General features: G+C 46.2%; 1 long non-coding RNA gene across 1 annotated transcript; it reads right to left on the reverse strand.

Moving 5' to 3' along the window:
• Positions 1 to 6,316: 6,316 nt before the first annotated feature.
• On the reverse strand, positions 6,317 to 21,548 carry LOC125168524 (uncharacterized). The gene is made up of 4 exons (XR_007153187.1): positions 21,471 to 21,548; positions 19,515 to 19,687; positions 14,853 to 15,703; positions 6,317 to 6,805 (listed from the first exon to the last, which is right to left on the reverse strand). It is a non-coding gene; the product is annotated as an uncharacterized LOC125168524 (long non-coding RNA).
• Positions 21,549 to 21,940: the final 392 nt, after the last annotated feature.

A 21,940-nucleotide genomic window follows, 5' to 3' on the forward strand; every position in this document is an offset into this window, starting at 1 on the left:
TCATCTTAGATAATGAATGCTTAAATAATGAACTAGAGTATCCAAAATCCTGATAAAGTGCCTGGTACATGGAAAGTTTCCGTAAATCTTTGTAAATGAAAGAGAAACGAAAGAAGACTTGAGGAGTTCCAATCCACTGACGAACATCATGGAAGCAATTGTGTAGACGAATAATGTGTTATTTTAGGAGTCAACAATTCAAGGATCCCCTTCACCAAAGCAGACTGTTTGTGTTCTCTTTTCTAAGTGTTCATCACCAGCTCTCTGACACTCGTGATGTGCTGAGGGCTCTCACATCTGACATTCAGAGTCCTCAAGTCATTTCCATCGTTCAAGATAGAAGTCCTCTCCTCAAGAACACCGGCAGAGAAGGGAAGTAATTGCTCTGGAAACCTTTCCATGTGGACAAAAGAGGACCCGGCTCAGATATTAAAACCTCTGTTCCATTTTCAGCCCCTCACATCTCTAATTCCAGCAACACAAACTGGCATCAGATTCATCTTCCTAAAGCCCAACCCCAGATAAGGCACTTTCCAGCTTAAACGCACAGTTTTCTTATTGTGGGGCAAAGTATGTTTTGGGGGGGAAAAAAACCAAAAAACAAAAAAACCTCAAACTCAATATTCAGAATGCTCTGCTCTAGAACCTGCCCCCTATCTACCTCCCTGGCCTGACCTCCCACAAATCCCCAAAGTTACTGTCATGTGCTGAGCCAGCCCCATTGCTTACTGAGCCTGTATCACTTTCCTCTGAGTTACCCTATTGGTTACTGAGCCTGGATCACTTTCTCCGTGAGTTCACACCTCATCAATCTCCCTCTGTTAAAATTCTGTCCAACCTTCATCAGGTATCTACCCTTGGAAGACCTCACTAACTCCTCCTTATCTGTTGTGCTTTCTCATTCATTTTACTCCAATCAACTCTTAATGGCTCCTTTCATCTTATATTTAACCATAACAGTTATTTTTATGTCAATTCTTATCCCCATGTCCACACCCCTATCGAATTATAACATCCTTTAGGGCCAGGAAGACCATGCCTAGCCTCATACTTTGCAGTATACACATTTAAATACTTGTTGGATTCAGTTACACTTGCCAGGATCCAGAAGCCAGTCCAAAGGATTTTTTAAATAGTTTGTATTTTTAAAAATCCAGTTCAAATAGTTATTCAGCAATCATTTTCTGCACACTTGCTGGATGGCAAGATAGATATAGATATAGATATAGATACAGATATAGATATAGATAGATAATTTTTTTTTTTTACTGCTCTTGACAAGATTTCAAGCTGACATTAATAAGACCAATGTAGGGACTTGACTGAGGCTAAGGAAGCCAACTTCACAAGTGCAGGGTGCAGGGAGCCCATAATTACTACAGTTCACTGGGGGGCCTTAAGGTAGCAAGACAGCTCACACTACGTGGGACGATGCTCATGGAAATGGTCACCAGATCCAAAGGCATTTTGGGTTGTGACACTTCAGGAAGCACTGAATAAAAGCCAGAGATGCTGCTAAACATCCTACAATGAACAGGACATCACCACTCTACACAACAAAGGATTATTCAGGGCCAAATGTCAATAGTGCCTGAGGTTGAGAAACCTTGGTTTACAAAGAAGGATGATGGGTGCAGTGGCCTTGGGCCAGTGGCCTCTCACCCTGGACATAGGGGATTCTGGCAGAGGGGATTCTGTGCAGACCTTGGGCTCCAGGGCAATGCACCAGTTGCTTAATATAACACTGGACCTCATCTGCAAATCACATTTCAGGTTGGCTAGTTGATCTGTTCTTATCAAAATAAGCCAGATATGAGGAAGGGCTAAAAGCATGAAAAACAAATTCCAGAGACACCAGGGATGGTAAAATAAGAGAGAGAGAGAGAGAGAGAGAGTAAATGTCATTTGCAAAGTCCATAAACTCAGCAGGTACACTGTAGCTGTGCAAGACCATTAGCCCATGAAAATTAATCCTAGTTTTCATTCAGTAGTAACTGGCATTTAAAAAAAAAAAAAAGACAAGTAATTTTGAACAGCGCCATCCCAGCCAATGCCAACTACTTGTCTATCTGGGGTGAGGCACTGTCAATCACTGAGTCCATGAAGCAGAAAAACAGTAATTTCAGAGAGCTTGCAAATCACCCAAACAGCAGCCTGTTTTCACTCCTTTCTTCCATTTAAAAGCATTTGAGAATAAGCTAGATAGAAAGCACTCCTCTGAAAATTTGAAGATAGAAGGTTTATTGGTTCTCTTCCGACCAAAAGAGGGAAAATAAGGTAGTGGCCACAAAGAAAATGAAGTGTGCGTTTCTCCCACTTCACATCTAATGAATGAAATAGTCAGACAGTCAACCTCGGTTGAGGAGGGAGAATGAGCTGTACATCACTCGATTTGCAGGCTGTAAGTAATGGGTGCCCGAGTCATAGAAGACGACTCTGATTCTTCAACAAATAAAAATACCTGCCTTTTAGAGAAATGTTGATATCTGTTAATATAGGCTGAAATTGTTGCCGTAAAAATGGGGCCTGTAATTCATAATAACCGTGAACATCCAATTCCCACAAGGAGCTTGGAAATTTGTGGGGAAGAAATTCTAGTTCTATTTTGAGGCCAGACCTTTCTGGTTTGACAAGTATTAACAAGAGCTGGCGAATGTTTTACGAGGAGCACGGTCATTAATGTGTCACCTTTTGAGATGGAGTGGGAGTCCCTTCCTATAAAGAAAATTTTAGAGCAGAGTCAAAAACTATGTCATGCTCTTTTTATCTCCTCGATGGAACACATCTAAAGAAGAACAATGAATTAAAATGTCCAAACTTTGGGTTGTTGTTTGTTTTCCCCTGTGTCCAACTGCTTGGTGTCACTTTCTAAAGTTTTTGTCCTCATCCCATCTTACCAGAGACCATTTCCTCTTGAGACTACAAAACAAAGGATACTTGAATATCAGTTTGATGGTGAAATACACATGATTATCTACATCAATAAGCATCCTAAAGCTAAACTCAGTGGATATGACCAATCACTTCGTTCTCTCGGTACTGGGCTCCACTGCACTTATTCTGGCTGTCCTGTAGGTCAGGAGAAGCAGGACCCAGAATTCCTGGATTCTTAATCCAAAATTCAGACTGAACATTTCCCTCTTTGCTCCCCCTTGGTCAAGAGGGCAAGTAACCAGAGCTGGTACTGCTGAGAGGTTCTACCAATCCAACATAAAATTCAACATGGGATTAAGAGCTATACTCTTGGTGTCTCTTCTGGAATTGGTTCTCTGCTCTATGGCCTTGGAACAAATGAAATCAATCTGATCTTCATAAAGATCAAATCCAGGTCAGGCACAGAGAGAATTTTGAAGAAATTCTTTCTTCCGTGGACGGATGGGAGGCACATTGGATGAACAGATGCACGGGTAAATGGAAAAGAGGTAAGTGGATGGGCCAATGGCTACATAAAGGAATGGAGAGAAGGCTAATTGGATGGATGGGTAAAGACACCAAGACGAGGCAATTATATGGTTACATCATCAAGGGAACAGAAAAGAGGGCTTAGTTACATCTGGCAGAAGGCAATACAGAAGCAGAAGACTTCAAGACAAAGCCTTTAAGTGTTTCCAGAAGGAGATCTCTCAGAAGCAAAAAAAGTCTGAACCAATATGAGAAAAAACAGAGTTTAAGCTGTGGTCACAGTGATGAGTGGCCCAGGGTGACCCAGGGTAAGTGTAACAAGAGGTGAGGTTTTCTACAGGAAAGAGTGATCTGCCAGCTACTTGGATCACTACTCGAATGAGTTCTGAGGATTTTTATACCCCAGCACAACCGTATTGTCATTGTAATGATATCCTATTCGATTCTGCATTTCCTTCGGCTCGGAGGAAAACTTTTCCTTCACCGACTTGTGTTCAAGTAGTCCGGGGCCTGGGAAGTAATTGACAACAGACAGACTACCAGAGAGAAGTTGCTCATAAGCCGTGACTCCATGAACAGCCAGGGGTCAGGGTCTATAGGTCCGCTTGGCAGGGCGTGGGTGTGTAAGGGAGGTTCTGATGGACCCTTTTACACGATGTTCTTGAAATGTTACAATGTTAAAGGCCAGTCACCTCCCTGACTGCAGACTCCCTCGAAGACGGGAGCAAGGGGTACTGGCAGCCGAATGCCCAAGAAGCCCTCATTTAGTCAGATAAAGGATGTTGCGATAAGATCTCGTTCTGCATCTGCTATAACCCAAATGTTTTCAGCGTACAGTAATCTTGATGTCACTCTGGACCCTTTATTTCTCTATCCTTTGTCTGGCTCTGGCTCTCTTATCATCCCAAGGTCACGCGAAGGACCTTGGATTTGGTCCCGTGAAGAGGAGAGCTTCTGAAGGATTTAAAGCAAGGTGACTCGTGGAGATCTGGAACTGAATTTCCAAAAGCGAACCCCAGCCTCAAGAGCCGTGCAAGCAGCAGAAAGACCAATGGCTCCAGAGAGGAGAGTGAGGCGCGTGTCCGTGCGCAGCACTCGAGACCCACAAGAGCGCCCAAGAGGAGGCAGACCACCATGCCGGGGATGCGGGGCAGGAGCAGGGCCCCCGGTGGGCTCTCTTCTGCCACGTACGGGCGGCAGGGCACCTGGCACAGGGGCTGATGCCTGCAGACTTGGGCTCCTGTCCTGGCCCCTTCCCTTCCTGGCCACGCAAGCTACTTATCTTCTTCAAGTCTCAGTTTTGCCAATCAGTTAATGGGAATAATACTTATTTCATGAGATTACTGTAAAGATTAAGATGAGAAATCAGTTGCAAAGTGTGGGGCCGAGTGCCCGTCACATGGTGGACATCCGAGACATTCGTTCCCTGCCCTTCCTCCCCTTACCCCCGTTCCTCCTCTTGGGAGAAACCGTACTGTTTGTCAGCACAGGGCACTGCCTTCCTCCCCGTGTCTCATCTGAGACAGGTCCTTCCTATCTCCACATTTCTTATGTAGCTAAGACCAGATAAACAGCACCTCCCGACGCCCACATCCTAGAACTGTAACCCAAGAGTATGAGAGCTAGAACCATCTGTAGCCCACAGCTTCCCACATACACTGATACGACTTCCCCATTCGACACTCTCATTAGGACCTTACATTTCCAGGGAATCCTTGCCCGAGGAGACCAGTCTGTAAGTTACTTCCTTGTTTGTTTCAGGAACTTCGTGAAAATCCATTCGCCTGAACGAGAGACGACACAACTAGCCCCCATCAGGGTGGGAAGCCTTTTCTCGGAAACATGCATGACTGTTTTCGGGCTCCTGGAACATCTCCTTCCCCCACCCAGCCCGTTCCAAACTCCCGCTTCGCTGTGCCCACCGTGCCTGAACGACGATATGGAAACTTTTGCCAATCAGCATCTCCCTTCCTGGCGTTGAAAGACTTACCTGGAACTAACTGGAAAAACCTTAGAGACACCCTGCCCTTGGCCTCCCCCCTTCTGGAGACAGCTCCAGCCCTGTCGGTGCACTGGCTACAGGGCTCCAGTGACACATCGGGCTTTGCCTCCTCCCCGGGCTGACGTGGGGCTGCTTTGGGGGAGCTGGCACCCTCCACCTGATTAGGACCGGCTGATCAACCTGGCCTTCTCCAGCCCCAAGGGAAGTTACTGAGGGACTGTGCCCCGTCCGGCCTTTCCTTCTCAGCGGGGGTGGCTATCAGAGGCCTCCCATGCTTGGTTTATAACCAAAGACCGCAAGTAACCAGATTTGTCTCAAAATCACCCCTCGCACATTCTGTTAGCACCTCTGCACTGCTTGGGGGAGCTCGTTTTGGGGACACATGGCATCCGTTGCCTGGGCTGGGACTTGGCCTCTGAGCCAGGCCCAGGAGGGAGCCCCAGGCTTGGGACATAGGACCTCCCCTTTTCCAGCTTTTAGGGGCAGGCAGCGTCCTCTGAGGTCCCAGCTTTCCTGTTCACGTACCCAGGTATCCATTCCACTTCCAGGTGAACCTGCCCTGAGCAGTCCCCCAGAGTGACACGCCCATCTGGACAGATGGGAGAGCCATGCACAGAATGCGATCTCCCTCCGCTCAGAGAACACCGGGAGACTTGAAGTTCAGACCGTTGAGTCCTGAGGGATTTGTGATCAGACCTGCCTCATGCCCTTGTCACTTAACTCCACTGGTTTCTGTCTGCGACCTAAGAGAGATCCAGGAGGGGATGAGAGTGCCGTCGAACGTTCCCTGAGCCAACAACAAGCCCGCCATCGGCAGCAGGTGGGTGACGACAAATGATCCCAGGTGCTCCCCAAAACCAGGCCAGGGGTTTTACTCTACACGGCACGCTTGTTAGAAATCACCAAATAAGAGGAGACTGGGGTGGCGCTATTTATCTTCTCAACTTTTCACGTCTCAGAAAATGTTTTTCCAAAGGGAAACCTGACTACAGGTAGATCACCTCTTCCATTCCGGCAGAAACCTTGCGGAATCTAAGTGGGGAACAACCGTCAAGACCTGGGGACGCAAATCCAAACACATCTGCCAGGAGCAAGTGACACGGGTCCCCGACAACTGGAATGTCTTTCCATATTCGTCTCACTTGGCCTGCACTTGCCAGCTTTCCCTGCCTGCACCTTTAATCAGGACGTGAGGCCGACTGCGCGTCCCAGGGATCCTGTTGAATGGCTTTTTCCAGGTCGGCCCAGCCAGCAGGTGCGCGGGTTTGTCTCTGCAGAAGGGGCGGCTTCGAGCGGCCCAGGGATGGTGGTGTCAGCCCGGCCCTCATGTCCTGACAGCTTCCCCGGTTGTGGGCTGGCTCTTGGGTGGAAGGAGAATGTCAGCATTGCTGCCGTTTCCAGCTAAAACGGAAAAAGGAGTTCTTTTTTTTTTATATGAAATTTACTGTCAAATTGGTTTCCATACAACACCCAGTGCTCATCCCAAAAGATGCCCTCTTCAATACCCATCACCCACCCTCCCCGCCCTCCCACCCCCCATCAACCCTCAGTGTGTTCTCAGTTTAAAAAAAAAAAAAAAGAGGTTAGAGTGGGAGAGAGCCAAAGAAAAAGGAGTTCTGAGTCAGAACCGAGTCATTCTCTCGCCGGATGGTGCCCCGCTCTGGCCCGTGCGTGTAAGACCTGGTGTCTTTCTGATTCAAGCATTCGGAGCCACGAGGCAAGGGTCTGGGGCAGTTCTCAGTCAGCTGACATCAATGTTAGAAGCACAGGACAGGGGTGCCTGGGTGGCTCAGTCGGTTGAGTGTCCGACTTCGGCTCAGGTCATGATCTCACAGCTCGTGGGTTCGAGCCCCGCGTCGGGCTCTGTGCTGACAGCTCGGACCCCGGAGTCTGCTTCGGATTCTGTGTCTCCCTCTCTCTCTTCCCGTAACCTACTGTCATTCTGTCTCTGTCTCTCTCAAAAATAAATAAACATTAAAAAAAAGAAGCAGCAGCAGCACAGGACAGCCAGGCGGCCCACATGGGGGGTGATAGTTCCGAATCCCCTGAAAGCAGCAGCCCTCCGGCTTCTCCGCATCCCAAGGCAGGTGGCTCCGGGCGGCCCTGTGCTAGGCTGCCTCCGTGCCCACTCTCCCTTCCATCCGGGATCAAATATTCATTGAGCGATGCTGTGAGTAAGAGAGGGGCTTTGACCTCCCACAGATCTGGGCTTCCAGCGTGAGAGACAAGTGAAACACGTTTGAAATGTTTAGTAACGATACCAAAGGCCAAAACAAGGGATTCAGAAATAATAGCTGCTGTAGAGTTCAGAGGAGAGAAAGATCAATAAGGGCCAGCATGATTAGGAGAGGCTTTCTAGAAGGTATCAGAACTGGGGGATAAGCTTCGTGTAGACCCAATGTGGGGGGTGGGGCGGGCGTCTGCAGTGAAAATGAACATTCAGGGCTTTGAAGGTGGCTTGGAGAGACACGGATCAGGGGTTCTCTTGAGGCAGGGAGGGATGTGCTGGGGCGTAGCAGCACGAGGAATGCTCTGGAAATAGGCCAACAGCCTCTGAAGGAACCCCCTTATTGAAATAGCCCACCCCTCATCTCTTTCCAAAAGCACATGCTACCCCAAAGCTGTCACTGGCTTCTTCCCTCCTAAGACCTGGAAAGGGGATAGGGAATTACTCCCTCGGCATGTTCCGCCCAAAACAGAGTTATCCTAATGGTACAGATTTGCTCCAAGGCACTTCCATGCAAAAAAGGTCACAAGTCTTTATTTTTGCTAAATCAAATTACATAGAGTGAAACGGCATCGAGTGCACAGAACAGACACACAGATAAGCTTGCCCTTGATTTACAACAGGTGACACTACAGAGCAATGCAGAAGAGACGATCCTTTTCATAAACAGTGCTGGGGCAGTCGAATAGTCATATTTTCAAAAAATGAGTCTTATCCCCTCACATCATACACAAAATCAATTCCCGGTGGTTATACGCCTAGACGATCACATAAGAGAACATGCACCTGAATTTGGAATGGGCAAAGATTTCATAAAATAGCACAAGAGCACACTGACCTCAAGGAAAAATTTGATTAAACTGGAATAGATTAAAATTAATAATGTGTGTTCATTAAAAACCGCCATTAAGAAAGTGAACAGGAGCCCAAAGAGAGGGAGATAATATTTTCAACTCATATACCTGATAAAGAAGTTCTTTCCAGCACACTGAAAGTACTCTGAAAATAAATAAGAACAAGACAGGCAAAACCAACAGAACTACAAGAAAAATATGTGACAAGGCAACCCATTCATTCAGAGAATAACCAAATGGCCAATAAACATATGAAGAGTCCCTCAAACTCATCAGTGATCAGGGAAATGCTCATTGAAAGTACAATGAAATCCTTTCACACATGACTAATATGGAAAGGACACAATGCCATGAGTTGGCAAGAACATAGAACAACTAAATTCTCACACAGTGTCGGTAGGTGAGTAAAGTTATAAGCCACTTGGGAAAACTATTTGACAGAATCTACTGAAGTTGACCACACACAAACCCCACGACCCACCAAGTCCACTCCTTAGTGTTTACCCAAAAGAAATGAAAACATGTTCACACAAAAATTTATACTCAAATATTTATAGCAGCCTCATTCATAGTAGCTACAAACTAGAAACAAACAAATGTCTATCAACAGGAAAAAAAAGGAGAAAATTGTAGTATATTGATAACAATGGAATACCACTCAGCTATAACCAAACTACTGATATTCATAGGGAAAGAAATACACATATGATGATGTCAATTACATTGTAATGGCAAGGAGAAGCCTGGAAATACTCTGAATGTTTACATCTTTAAAAAGGAAAATTCAAACAAATTATGGTATATCCATTCAATGAAATACCACACAATAGTTAAAAGAAAAGACATATAATTGGATGTGTTGATAAGGAAAGAGTGTCAAAGTAAAGTAACTGGAAAGTTCAAGTATGTAAAAACATGTATAGCATTTTTCTTTGACATTAAAAATACACATCGTATATGTGGAGACGTTCTGGTAGGACACCCAAGAAATAGGTAACTATGGTAAGCTCTGGGGAAAGGTCTGGGGCTGGAGTACAGTAACCAACTGGCCACTGAGGTCAACCTAGTCTGAAGTTAAAGGCCCACTCACTTTTCATTGCATACCTTTTGTATGGCTTGGATTTTTTTTTTAACATGAGCATGTTATTTTCTTTCTTTTTTTTTTTTAATTTTTTTTTCAACGTTTATTTATTTTTGGGACAGAGAGAGACAGAGCATGAACGGGGGAGGGGCAGAGAGAGAGGGAGACACAGAATCGGAAACAGGCTCCAGGCTCCGAGCCATCAGCCCAGAGCCTGACGCGGGGCTCGAACTCACGGACCGTGAGATCGTGACCTGGCTGAAGTCGGACGCTTAACCGACTGCGCCACCCAGGCGCCCCGAGCATGTTATTTTCTTAGTTTACAAGACTCAAATAAATAAAATGTAAAGTGCTCCTCACAGGTAGAATTTAAGAAACAAAACGGATTAACATAGGGGAAGGGAAGGAAAAATAAGATATAAACAGAAGAGGAGGCAAACCATAAGAGACTCTTAAATACAGACAACAAACTGAGGGTTGCTGGAGGGGAGAAGGGAGGTGGATGGTGGATGGGCTAGATGGGTGATAACACTGTAACAACTTTGTAGGGTGACAAGCGGTAACCTATTGTGGTGACGATTTTGTAACGTATGTAAGTACGGAATCTCTATGCTGTATACCTGAAACTACATTGTATTCAATTATAGTTCGATGAATAAAAAAACACGTAAGGTAAAATTTTCAAACGCTAGGAAGCACTCTTTCTAGACAAGACTATGTTGGCAAAGGCTTATCATGTGAACAATCCAAGTATCTGATGTCAAGTAAGCTTGCAAGGCCAGGCTAGGTTGAGATCACACTGCCTGCTTTTCCTCGATGGGAATCTTATTTGTATGACCCATTACCTTCACCACCGACATTGGCTGGACTCTGGGTAGAGTTTTGGAATTCAAATCTTGAACTCTGCTGTTGAATGCAATTTCTCTGCTTGGGAAACAATCCGGCACAGATTCAAAAATCAATACATTCGCACTATGACCCAGGATCAAACTCCAGCCAACGTCTGTAGATCTTTAATAAACGTGGGTCTAAATGAGGCCATTTTTTCATATCAACTAAAATCACCTCTGTATTCAGACTGAGATCTTCTTGCTTTATTACCCTTTTCACTCTGAGTTAATGAAAAATAGGTGGCAAAGTTTTCAAATATGTGTGAATCAGGCTATTGTACATTCCTAAAATTACTTTTAATTTGATAGAATAAATCAATTTGAGGAGTGCTAAGAATTGTCCAGTTTTTTTTTTTTTAATGTTTATTTACTTTTGAGAGAGAGAAGGAGAGCACAAGCCAGGGAGGGGCAGAGAAAGGGAGACACAAAATCCGAAGCAGGCTCCAGGCTCTGAGCCGTCAGCACAGAGCCAACGCGGGGCTCGAACTCATGAACCGTGAGATCATGACCTGAGCCTAAGTCAAACCAGAGCCCAAGTAGGACGTTCCACCGACTGAGCCACCCAAGCGCCCTGTCCAGTCTCTGATACTGGCCTTAATTGCTCATTTCCCCTAAATACAGTTAATCCAGAGATGTGATACCTGCACATTTACTGGAAACATTTGCTTATGTGTGATAAGGGGGCTGGGCACGTACATGCTCTAGGATTTCCCTCCCGATTTACTTTGTAGATTCTCCCTTTAAAGTACCATGTTTTAACCTCTCTTTTTAAAAGATTGAATCTAGAAAAGGGAGAGGCTTAAAAGGCCAGACTTTCCAGTGGCAAATTTTTACTGTTTTCTCTGGTTTGTGTTTCAGCCCTCCCATCCCACCCCACCACCTGCTCTTTCTCTCATGGGCATGTTAGTATTTGAAAATGTTCTCCCTGAGGAATGAGGACAGGTGAGTTTGCAGGGCATTCCCTTCTGGAAAGGCTCTGATTTTTAGAAGAGCGAAGGTATGTGTCAAGTGGGATTAAAGAAGGAGAGATTTGCGGAGAAATTCACTCCACCAATAATACCCTGTGGCACCCACCATGAGGATCAGAACACGCGTGTGTCAATGGTGTTTGTACAAGAGTTTTAATTTCAATGCAGCTTCTGCACATGGAACAAAGCTCCTTCTTGAGTATCCTTTCATCTTCCCGGGTCTTTATTGTTCTCACCTCCAACTCAAGACATCAAGACTCACCCTAGATCCCCACACGAGGGCACAAAACATAATCTGCATTTTCAGATGCCAATTTCTGATTGCAGACAAGACAGAAGGAGATCACACAAAGGTTCACACACACACACACACACACACACACCACCAACAACAAAACTTGTATCCTGACCTCAGGCAGACTGTCTGCTTAACATGCTGTAATGGGTACTCGCTGACTCTGTAGTCGACAGGGAGGACTATTTTTAAAATAGTTCCCTAAACTAGAGGTTTATACAAAGAGGGAAGAGGAGGAGAAGGAACTGGACTGGAAGACTGTGTTTAAGAAGAAAAGAGGAACATTGACTCCTACCTTGCGATGCAATTCAGTGGACATTTCGAGGGGGAATCTCATGTACACTGGGGAGATTTCCCCAACACCCCTGACCAGTAGACTCAGGACGCTTTTTGGCTAGAGGTTGTCAGAATAATCACCCCCCCCCCCCCCTGAGCTGGCAATTCCCATCAACCCCACCCCTCCGGCCACCTGCCACCCACATCCACATATGCTGATCTCTTCCTACAACAGACTCAGAGGAACCGTCCCAATGCCTCTTTGAAACTATATTATATTAATCCCGTTTTCCCCAAAAGATTTCCCTTTCCTTTCCCATTTCAACGCAAACTTCTTTGTTTACACAAGTTTGTCTAATGATGATGCCTATCATTTACTAAGCTTAGTATGTGCTGTTTTCCGTGCTAGAACATTATCTCTTTCCTTTCCACCATCCACTGCGGGAGGCGTAATTACATCCCTTTTGCGTCTGAGAAAGTGAGATGCATAGGCTTAAATTTACCCAAAGTCAGACTGTAAGTGAAGGGCCAGCATGTGCTTGCTGCTGAAAATCCGAGCCTTGAACACGCTTGCCTCCCAGCAGATAAGCAAGTGGCACAGAGCGGCTTTTATTGGAAGAGTTTACAGAGCTGTGGTTCCAATTGATTTTTAAAATTTTTACAAATTTACCGCTGAATTCACACTAAACTTCACACAGATTATAAAGCCAGATTCAAATCCAAGATAGGAATGAAGGAATGGAGGGAAAGAGGGAGGGAGGGAAGAGAGACAGGGAGGAAGGAAGGAACCAAGGAGGGAGGGCGGGAGGGAGGAAGAGAAACAGATAGGGAGGGAGGGAAGGAAGGAAGGAAGGAGGGAAGGAAGGAAGGAAGGAGGGAAGGAAGGAAGGAGGGAGGGAGGGAAGGAGGGAGAGAAAGGTTTGAGAAATTGTTCTTTTAAACCCAAGGAAATTCTATCAATGGCCTGAATTTTACCCACCTTCCCCTATAATGGATCACTAATTTGATGGTTATTTCTCCAAATACACAGAATAAAAGGAAAATCATCCTGTTGTAGTTTCCCCATTGGCTTCACATCTCTGAAGCAGAGGCTGTCAAATTGGCACAGGGTCTATTTTTTACGGCTGATTGAGCCTGGGGCAAATGGACTACAGTGAAAGAGCATTAAATCAAGCCAATGGCCAGCCTCCAGCCACATTTGATAGCAGCCAAGATGTCACCCTAAGTGGCAAAAGACTCCAGAATGAGTAGAGGAGCACTATCTGATTCTGGCCCCTGATCTCCACGGGCCAGAGCCAAGAAGATAAAATAACTATCTGAGATGAAAAGTTCCTGATTTACTGCCTTTTTTTTTTTTTCCATATTCACAGAATGGAAAAAAAAAAACTGCCTTGGAGAAATTGTTTTTCATTGGCGTTAGAAGGTGGGTATGTAACATATAACTCGGCAACAGTAAGCAAAGTACTAAGATAGGAGCCCCAGAAAAGCTCCAGTGGGCCAAGCAAAAGCTATGAATCAAAGCCAGCAAAGGGGAGATTTGTCAAGTAGATTTCAGCAATCTGTTTCTATTTGCCCCGCCCACTCCCTGCTCACTCCAGCCTCAGGGAATGTTATTAAGGGTGCTGACAGGCCGGAGGAGGAGGAAGGGAGCTGAAGAACCATTCTCAAGGCCTGTATTGAAAGATAGTTACAAATTGAGAACTACAACGTAATTGTTAACATAGTAAAACACTTTCTGGTTTACAGAGTGTTTTCTCATGCAGTATAAATTCATTTGATCTAGTATTTATGATTTCCGGAACATGCAGCTGCTGCAGCCGTCCCCAGAGTTCCTGCTCTGATATAGAAGGCAGGGTTCTCCCAGGACCGCCTGAGCCAAGGATTCAGGCGCGAGTGATTCACTGAGGACGCTGGCAGAAACCCACAACCGCGTAGGTGGAACCGACCCGGGCGGAGACGCCAAACAAAAGACGTAATTGCAGCCAAAGTCCCCCCAGCTCAGCCTGATTCCAGGGAGTCTTTGAAGTGCACATTGTGCCTCAGGAATTGTCCCACCTTTCAGCAAAGCAGACTGGCTTTTGTACACCGGGGCCCTCTTGGGGCATGGGGGGAGGGTACTGCTTAGGCATCCAGGTACTTCTATCTTTGTTCATGGAGGAGGAAAGACAAGTGTCAGGAGTAGGGCACAGGGTGATCATCTTAAGGTCTCAGATAAGCCTTAGCTATGAAGTGCAAGGTTGCAGACATTGAGCTCATATTCCTGGAAAGGGGTCCTCCCTACTGAAGAACTCCCACCCATCCTTTCAAACCCTGTTCAGGTTCTGGTGACACATTCTCTGACAATTGGTAACCCAAGTGGGGGACCTTTTCTTTTACACTTCTCCTTCACCTGGAATATCTTCTAGAGTGCCATTTCTCATTACAATGTAATGAGTCTTTCCCCAAGAGCCAACAGGAATCCCTCTTAGTAAATTTGATCCCAGGGAGCAGATACTAATGAATCTCTCCAAGACCCTAATTATCCCCAGGGAGGCAATGAGGAAAAGCTAGCCCACTAGCTGTGATTTATTAATGTAGCGCTAAATGACTCCAGGGATAGGAAGTTTGTTTGCCAAGCCACTCTATGAAGATACAGAAGGAAACCATATGAGCAAGTTCCTAAGAAAACTTGATTTCAGATAGCAAAAAGCATTCAGAGAATAACACATTGTGTTTCAAGAATCTCATAGAGTTTCTCAAAAACCTGAGATTTTCTTATTTTCATGGATAACATGTAGTGATCATATCCATTAAGGCGACACTCTAGGAATATTGGGGTTTTCTAAAGAACATAAAATACCAAAAATTGAAGCAATACCATGGTCAAGATTCTCTCACGTTGACTCCATATTTACGTGTACAGTCCACAGATGTTCAAACTAGAAACACGTTTAGCAAATAATTCGGGTATTTGAAGAAATTCTCTTCTCAGTTTCATCAGGCAAGCTCATGGATATGTTTTACAAGGCACGTAGGAAAAAAAAAAAAAAAGATCAATTCTACTGCTGAGAGAGAATCTGGGTCAATTTTATAGATTCACACCCACATGAAATCCACATAAGTACAAAATTTGGGAGACATTGGTTAAAGGAAAAATCATACCAAGTATCAAAATCAGTTAAATTGCTATATGTTTACAGTTCCACAAATGGCAAATATCCTAGGTCTTTACCCCGATCAATTTCTTGGGCATCTTACAAAAGCTTGCATGAGATTCTAGTAGTACTTTAAAAAATCTTACACAGCCGTGTTCTTAAGAAAAGGGAGCCAATACTGGCAGGCAAAATTTCCATTTTTGCTCATCAAGATTTCAATCAATTTTACTTGAACAAGCTGTTTCACCCAATTCGCACTGATTAACCTTAGCCCGGTCACTGCAAACTTTGTGGTTCTGGGATACAGGTTTTAATTGTCTTCATAATATACTTGGAAGGTCACTGGGGAAATTAAACACAAAAGGTTTTCTGCACAATGCTGATGAAATATGGAATTTGGGCAGGAATCGCCATCTCAAACTGACCTTTTTTTGTGCCTTCTCTTTGCTTGCAGAGTGTATTTCTCCTTTTTTTCTTTTTTTCTTTTTTTCTTTTCTTCTCTTTTTTGGTCAATATGTATGTGGATGTCATCTATATCCTTACCTCTGTCTAAGTACTGCTTTTCCCTCGAGCCCTAATATGAAAACAAAATTTCAGTTAAAACTCTGATACTTTTATCCCCCTTCCGTGTGTCACAAGGATGGGACTCAGGTGCGAAATTTATAGGGGTACCAAAAAAGTCAGTCATGAAGATAAATCGTATCTTAATGCAATCTTTTTAAAAATAAAAATGAATATTAAAAAAGAGTTCGTGATGAATAAAATATTACAATTTTAACAACTCAGCCATCTTACTCTACCCTAGTCCCCACCCTGAGAGGGACTCTGGTGATCATAAGTGTGGTCATGAGTGCTCCGGGAACATGGTGGAATTGTCCTTCCTGGGTCCCTCGTGGACATGGGTAGGGCCATGTGACAACTTCCGATCAACAGGTTCGGAGCAAAGCGACGATTACTAGTTTTAGGCAGAAGCATGTGATTGCCCGTCCAAGCCCCTCATGAGTGTTCTTTTCTCTCACTCACAACCACTGGCAACTTTCCAGACCAGCAACGCTATACTGACCAGGTCCCTGAATGACTATGTTGACCAGAGTGGTTCCCCAAACCCACAACGGATACACAGCATGAGTGAGGAGTAAACATTTGTGATCTCAAGACTCTGAAGAGTGTTTGTTATAGCAGCTAAACAGAGCCTCTCCTAACTGACACAGACTGAAAACAAGGCCCTCGCTATGAGAACCCTCAGCTTTTCAGGTGGGAGAAATAAAGTTGTCTTTCACATCCAGTCTTCCAACTCAAACTCCTTCTTGCCCTGAAAAAGCAAACTGCTTCTTTTCTTCTTTCCAGCTCTCCTGTAGATTTTATTCTTAGGGCTGAGGGCTTTGTAGACAGACAGATATAGATCTGAAAAACTCTTTCTTACAGTCTCACGATTCTAAAGTTTAATCGCCAAACCTATCAGATAAGGTTAGAAATAGCTCCCATGCAAAGTAGTTATGGAATTAAATGATACAATGCAAGAACATACCTGGAACACAGTAGATAATTAATGCAGTGTAATCTAATTGTGCTCAAATCATACCTGAGACGTTTGCTTAAATACAGACCCTCTACATCATCCGAACTCAGGAGATAGAGGACCCAGGAGTCTGCATTTTAGCCATGCCACCTAAGTTTTACAATGGACCTCACCTTGAAGAGGCCTGGGTTCTTCCTTTATGCCATGGTCATTATTTGAGTCATGCCCAGTAGCCTGAGTCTTTGTTACATGTGTAAACTATTTTCTGCTATAAATGATCCTGGAAGGAGAACTCTAACAACTTAAAAAAGTGGAGAGAAAGAACAATGTGGCTTTGGGGAAAAAAAAGAGTTCTGCCAGTCTTTATTCCTTACCGATTATAACACGTCTAAAGTAAAGGTAGACGAAAAATTCCTGAGATCAGGAAAGCGTGTGTCTTCACCGGGCAAAAATTCTCATTCTCATTAAGAAATCCATAAAACATGCCCACACAGCTAAGAGACTGGTACTCACCTAGGTAGGGCATTTTGCTGGTATAAAAGTACCACTTTTCCATGTCGCGTCAAGGAGAGAGAACATTCTGGTGAATCTGAGCCACAAAGGGTCATCCCAGGGTCTGCACCCTTTTCATAGTATCACTCAAACCTTATTCTAATAGGGGTAAGCAAATTCCTGCCTTCATCCAGACAAAAATACCTTGAATATATAAAGAGGACAAGAACTGACATGTACATAGATTTGCCACAATTATCCGTACACAGTGAGGCACGGGGCAGCAAACTGGGAAGGGACAGTATGGGGACAGGAGTCAGCTGGCAATCAGAAATGTGGGGTGGAAGATGCCAACTTAAGTGACAGAGAAGTGCTAATGAAGAGCAGGAGAAAGCCTTATGTCAACAGCTTGGAGCCGTCACATTCGCCGGCCATTGTGGTCAAGATTAACTGTTGGAAAGTCCTTTCCCTGACCCTAGATACCCTACTTAGGCTGTCCTTACAACTGATAGCTCAGGACATCCAGGGATTCTTCTCAGGTTTAAGCCTTGGAAGAACTACCCAGTCAAGGGAAAAAGAGATACCTGTGTCATACCCACTACCTGAGAGCCTACTATGCGGGTGTCTTGCAATCACTTATGTAGGAAAGCGTGGTCACCTTCTCACTTCTCCTTTCTTGGAGCATCAACATACCAAAGTGTACCCAATCATCTGTTGAGATCCTCCTGGGAGTCCCCAAAGCAAAGTAAGACATAAAAACCTTTGTTCTCAACCTTTGGAAAGTAGACCAGGCTGTTCAGCATCGCATATCCACCTGGGTGTTTGCTATAATATCGTTTGCTTACTCTAAGAGCAACAGTGTATGACTGGGGACCTATTGAGAAGCACAAAAATGAAAAGTTCCTCTCAAGAGGGTCTGCCGAAGAATTAACTCCCATTGTTTATGTTGTAGTGGAGACCAGCTTAGCATGCTAACATGTGTTTTCTGTGCAGTTCAAGTGAGCTGAGACACCTCTAGGGTTCAGCTGGGTGGTCCACCAGGAGTCCCCATGCATGAGGGACTGGAAAGCTCCGGAAAAAAAAGAGCTCGGATTCATGGAAGACAGGACCAGGGTGCAAAAGCCAGATTTATGGGTCAGTTGTAAAAAGGGTCCATGACTTTGTATGAAAACAGTCGCTGTATGTCCGAGTATCTCTTAACCCAGGTCCCTATGGATTCATGCCTGAGTCATGGTTGGAGGACTGCAGCAAAGGGCAGGTGAAATATAAATGAGCTATTTTGTCAAAATCTCCATACGACAATGCGAGCATAAGGCAGTATCTCTTAAGGATTTCCGCTCAATGAAGGATGCCATAAACAAGGGAAAGAGACAGATGGCCCACTCAAAGAAGATACTTTCAGTGTATAAAACAAGAGATTAATGTCTAGAATAAACAATGTTCCTTAAATTCGAAAAAAAACCAGGAGGTACTTTGCAAAAGGGGAGGTGCCGAAAGCCACTGGTACATGCAGAGATGCTCAAGTCACTGGCAATGGAGGAGAAAAGAAAGTGATGATGGAAAACCATCATCAGAAAGGGGAAAAAAAAAGGAAAGGAAAAGACAGTCCCTGATGTTGGAGAGGATGGGGGGAGACAGGAATGTTTATGTGTCACCACTGGGCATGTGCAGCTCTTGGGGAACTAGGGCAGCTCCAGGGGAGTAACATGTAAGACTCTGTACAGATAAGGGGCGCCTGGGTGGCTCAGTCATTAAGCATCTGACCTTGCTCAGATCATGATCTCACAGTTTCTGAGTTCAAGTCCCACATCGGGTGATCATGAGCCCATTTGGGTGAGCCCCACTTCTCTCTTCTCTCTCTCTCTCTCTCTCTCTCTCTCTCTCTCTCTCTCGCTGGCTTTCACTCACTTGTGCCCTCTCTCTAAAAAAAATAAAAATAAAAAATACTCCGTACAGATACGTCTGCAGGTGCCCGGAGCTCAGGATCCATTCCCAACTGTCCATCCCGAGAAATTGTCATGCAAGTCCCAGGGGCTGTGTACAAGGGTGTCCACTGAGGTCATGCCCACAGCCATGGAGAAGAGGCAATCGATCTGTTTCTCACTAGGGAAGTGGCGAGAATGTGGTGGCACACACTGTGGAATATGCATGCAACAGAAAGAAGCATGTTTCTTTCTTTCTTTTTCTACCTGCATCATATTTAACCTTCACAATGCTCTTGTGAGGTAGGTATTATTGCCCCATCTTACAGATGAGGGAACTGAGGCTCACACAGCCCAGAGGCATAAAGTCAACAGGAAAGTTCTGCAGTCCCAACACTGGGTTCTCTCCTCACCCAACCACACCCCAGCCAGGGTGGTCAGGATTCTCTTACACTGGCAAGAAGACAGCTCCCGGGGGGACATGAGCACACCCCCAACAAGCACCCAGGGAAGCTGCCACTGAGTCGCATCTCCGTGTCACTGTAGTTCTGGTTCAAGAGCATTTGGAGGACACTGCTGAATGAATAGATAGCACCAGGGACGGCTCTTGGACCGAGGGTGCTACCTGAAAACAGAAGGAAAGGGCGTGAGCTGGTAGATCAACACTCTTCACGTCAGCTAAAATACACACACACACACACACACACCAGTACACATTCAGTGTGGACACTGTCTCAGTGTGGATCCCTAGATGCAGAACATGAGACAGGATTCAGATGCATGTGATGCTTTGAGGGAGGCTTTCAGGAGAAAGCAGGGAGGGAGCAGGATCCAGCAGGTGAAGGAGCTCAGTGAGACTATGGAGTTGGGGAACGTCTAGAAAGATCCCCAGGGCCTGCTGGGGCACAAGGCACACCCTCGAGACAAGGGGCTGGCCTTTTGTACCGCTTTTCAGACAGTCATTTGGCAGGGGTGGGGGAAACTCTCAGCCCAGACGTTCCCCAGCTGAGAGCAGTTACCACCATCCAGGGACACTGCACTCACAGTGGTAGGGGGTCAGGTACTCCACCCCGGAAGGGGTCCCTGTGAGGTGCCATTAGCATCCACTACAGATACAAACATTTAGAATACATTATTCTAATGTTTCTAATTATTCTAATGTCTAAGTCTTATTCTAAGTCCCTATGGAAGGACAGGGGGCTGGCGAAGAAAGAGCCGCTTTTCAGAGTGACCACGAGAATGTGCCGGAAATAGGAATATGATTAACTCAACCTCTGAACCTGAAGCCCCTTCTTTTTGATTTGTAAAAGAGAAGAAGGCACGCAGGGATGGACTGCCGCTCGAAGCACCCCCTCGGTCTCTCTTCTAAAAAACCGAGAAGGATGGACATTCTGCCACCTGCTGGCAAGCGCCGTGGAGGCTGCGGAGAGGTGGTGGCTCGGGGCCCAGGTTTTCTGGGAACAAAGAATCAGCAGCGTTCAGATCCCCTCTCTGTGAGGTGCAGGATCGGCAGCCACGAAACAAACGATCGGAGAGGTGAATGGAACAACAAAAGCGGAGAAGATTCAAAACTTCCTTCTGTGTAATTGACACGGACAAGGCAGAGCAAGATGAAACCCTGGACTTGGCTGGGCGGGAGAGTGGGGTGGGAAGGAGCAAACCCCAAAATGCCAGGACCTGCAAATGAGGATGTGAGGGCTCTCAGACAAAAATAGACTGCTGCACCCTAGGAGGAGTCCACAGGAGAACGGTGTGTGTGTGTGTGTGTGTGTGCGCGCGCGCGCGCGCCCGCGCGCTGCGGTGGGGCTATGGCTGTCTGGCCCTTTGTGCTGGGAGCTGCTGCTGCTGGTGGTGGCTGTCTTGCCCAGGTGACTCAGAGCACTCAACAAGGCCGCGACCGCATGCTTGTGTCACACACTCGCATGCATACACGCACGTGCACGCTTTTGCGCGTGCGCACACAGATGCACAGGCGCGCCCAGGGATACCCAGCCCCCCTTTGCTAAGTCAAGCTAGTCCCTCTGCCCAACAGAAGTGTTTGGGGGACCCCCTTCACCTCCTCCCGACCCTCCACCCATCGCACAGATTCTTTCCACCCTTTGCCCAGCTTCAAAGCTCTCACATGCAAGTTAATTTCCGCAAACCTCTCCCGCCCGGTACACTTGCCCTATCGGGTCTCACCCATCAAGCCACACAGCTTGGGCCACTGGGTCTCAAAGTGTGGTCCTTGAATCAGCAGCGGCAGCAGCCGCAACACCTGGGAGGTTGTTAGAAATGCCGATTCTCGGCTCAGTCCCACACTTCCTGAATCAGAATCTCTGGGGTTAAAGCCAGGAACCTGAGCGACTCTCCAGGTGCCCCCTGTGCGGGCTACAGCTTGAGAACCACTGCCCGGGGCCATGCCTTACCCAGTGCTGGATATAGTCACAGGGAAGAAAGTCTGCGCCCTCGGGGAGTCCCTACCTGGTGTCTGGGCTCAGCTTCCCCGGAAGCCACGCCCAAGGCAGGGACAGGGAGCAGAAGAGGACTAGAGCTACACCGGAGAGGAGGGAGGAGGGCAGCAGGACCGGGCCAGGGGAGCAAACAGAGCCGCGCTCTGCAGGAGAGCCCCTCGGCCTGACCCCGCGGGTGCGGGGGTTCCGGAGCCGGAGTATGAGTAATGAGACCGGAGTCAGTCTCAGTAGAGGCGAGGGGAGCAGCACTGCACCCCACTGCGTCCCGCACCTGGGGACCGTCCTCCCTCCAGCGGTGGCGCAAAGTCTCCAGGCTGAGAGCCGCAGCTGCTGTTCCCAGAGAGCAGGGCAGCTCAGCCTTCAGCAGCCAGCATTCAGAGCAACTGGGGGAACCAGCGCTCTAAAGGGGATTCAGTTGGAGCTCA

This window comes from Prionailurus viverrinus, chromosome A1 (assembly GCF_022837055.1).
Source record: "Prionailurus viverrinus isolate Anna chromosome A1, UM_Priviv_1.0, whole genome shotgun sequence".
In the NCBI taxonomy this organism is placed as follows: Eukaryota; Metazoa; Chordata; class Mammalia; order Carnivora; family Felidae; genus Prionailurus; species Prionailurus viverrinus.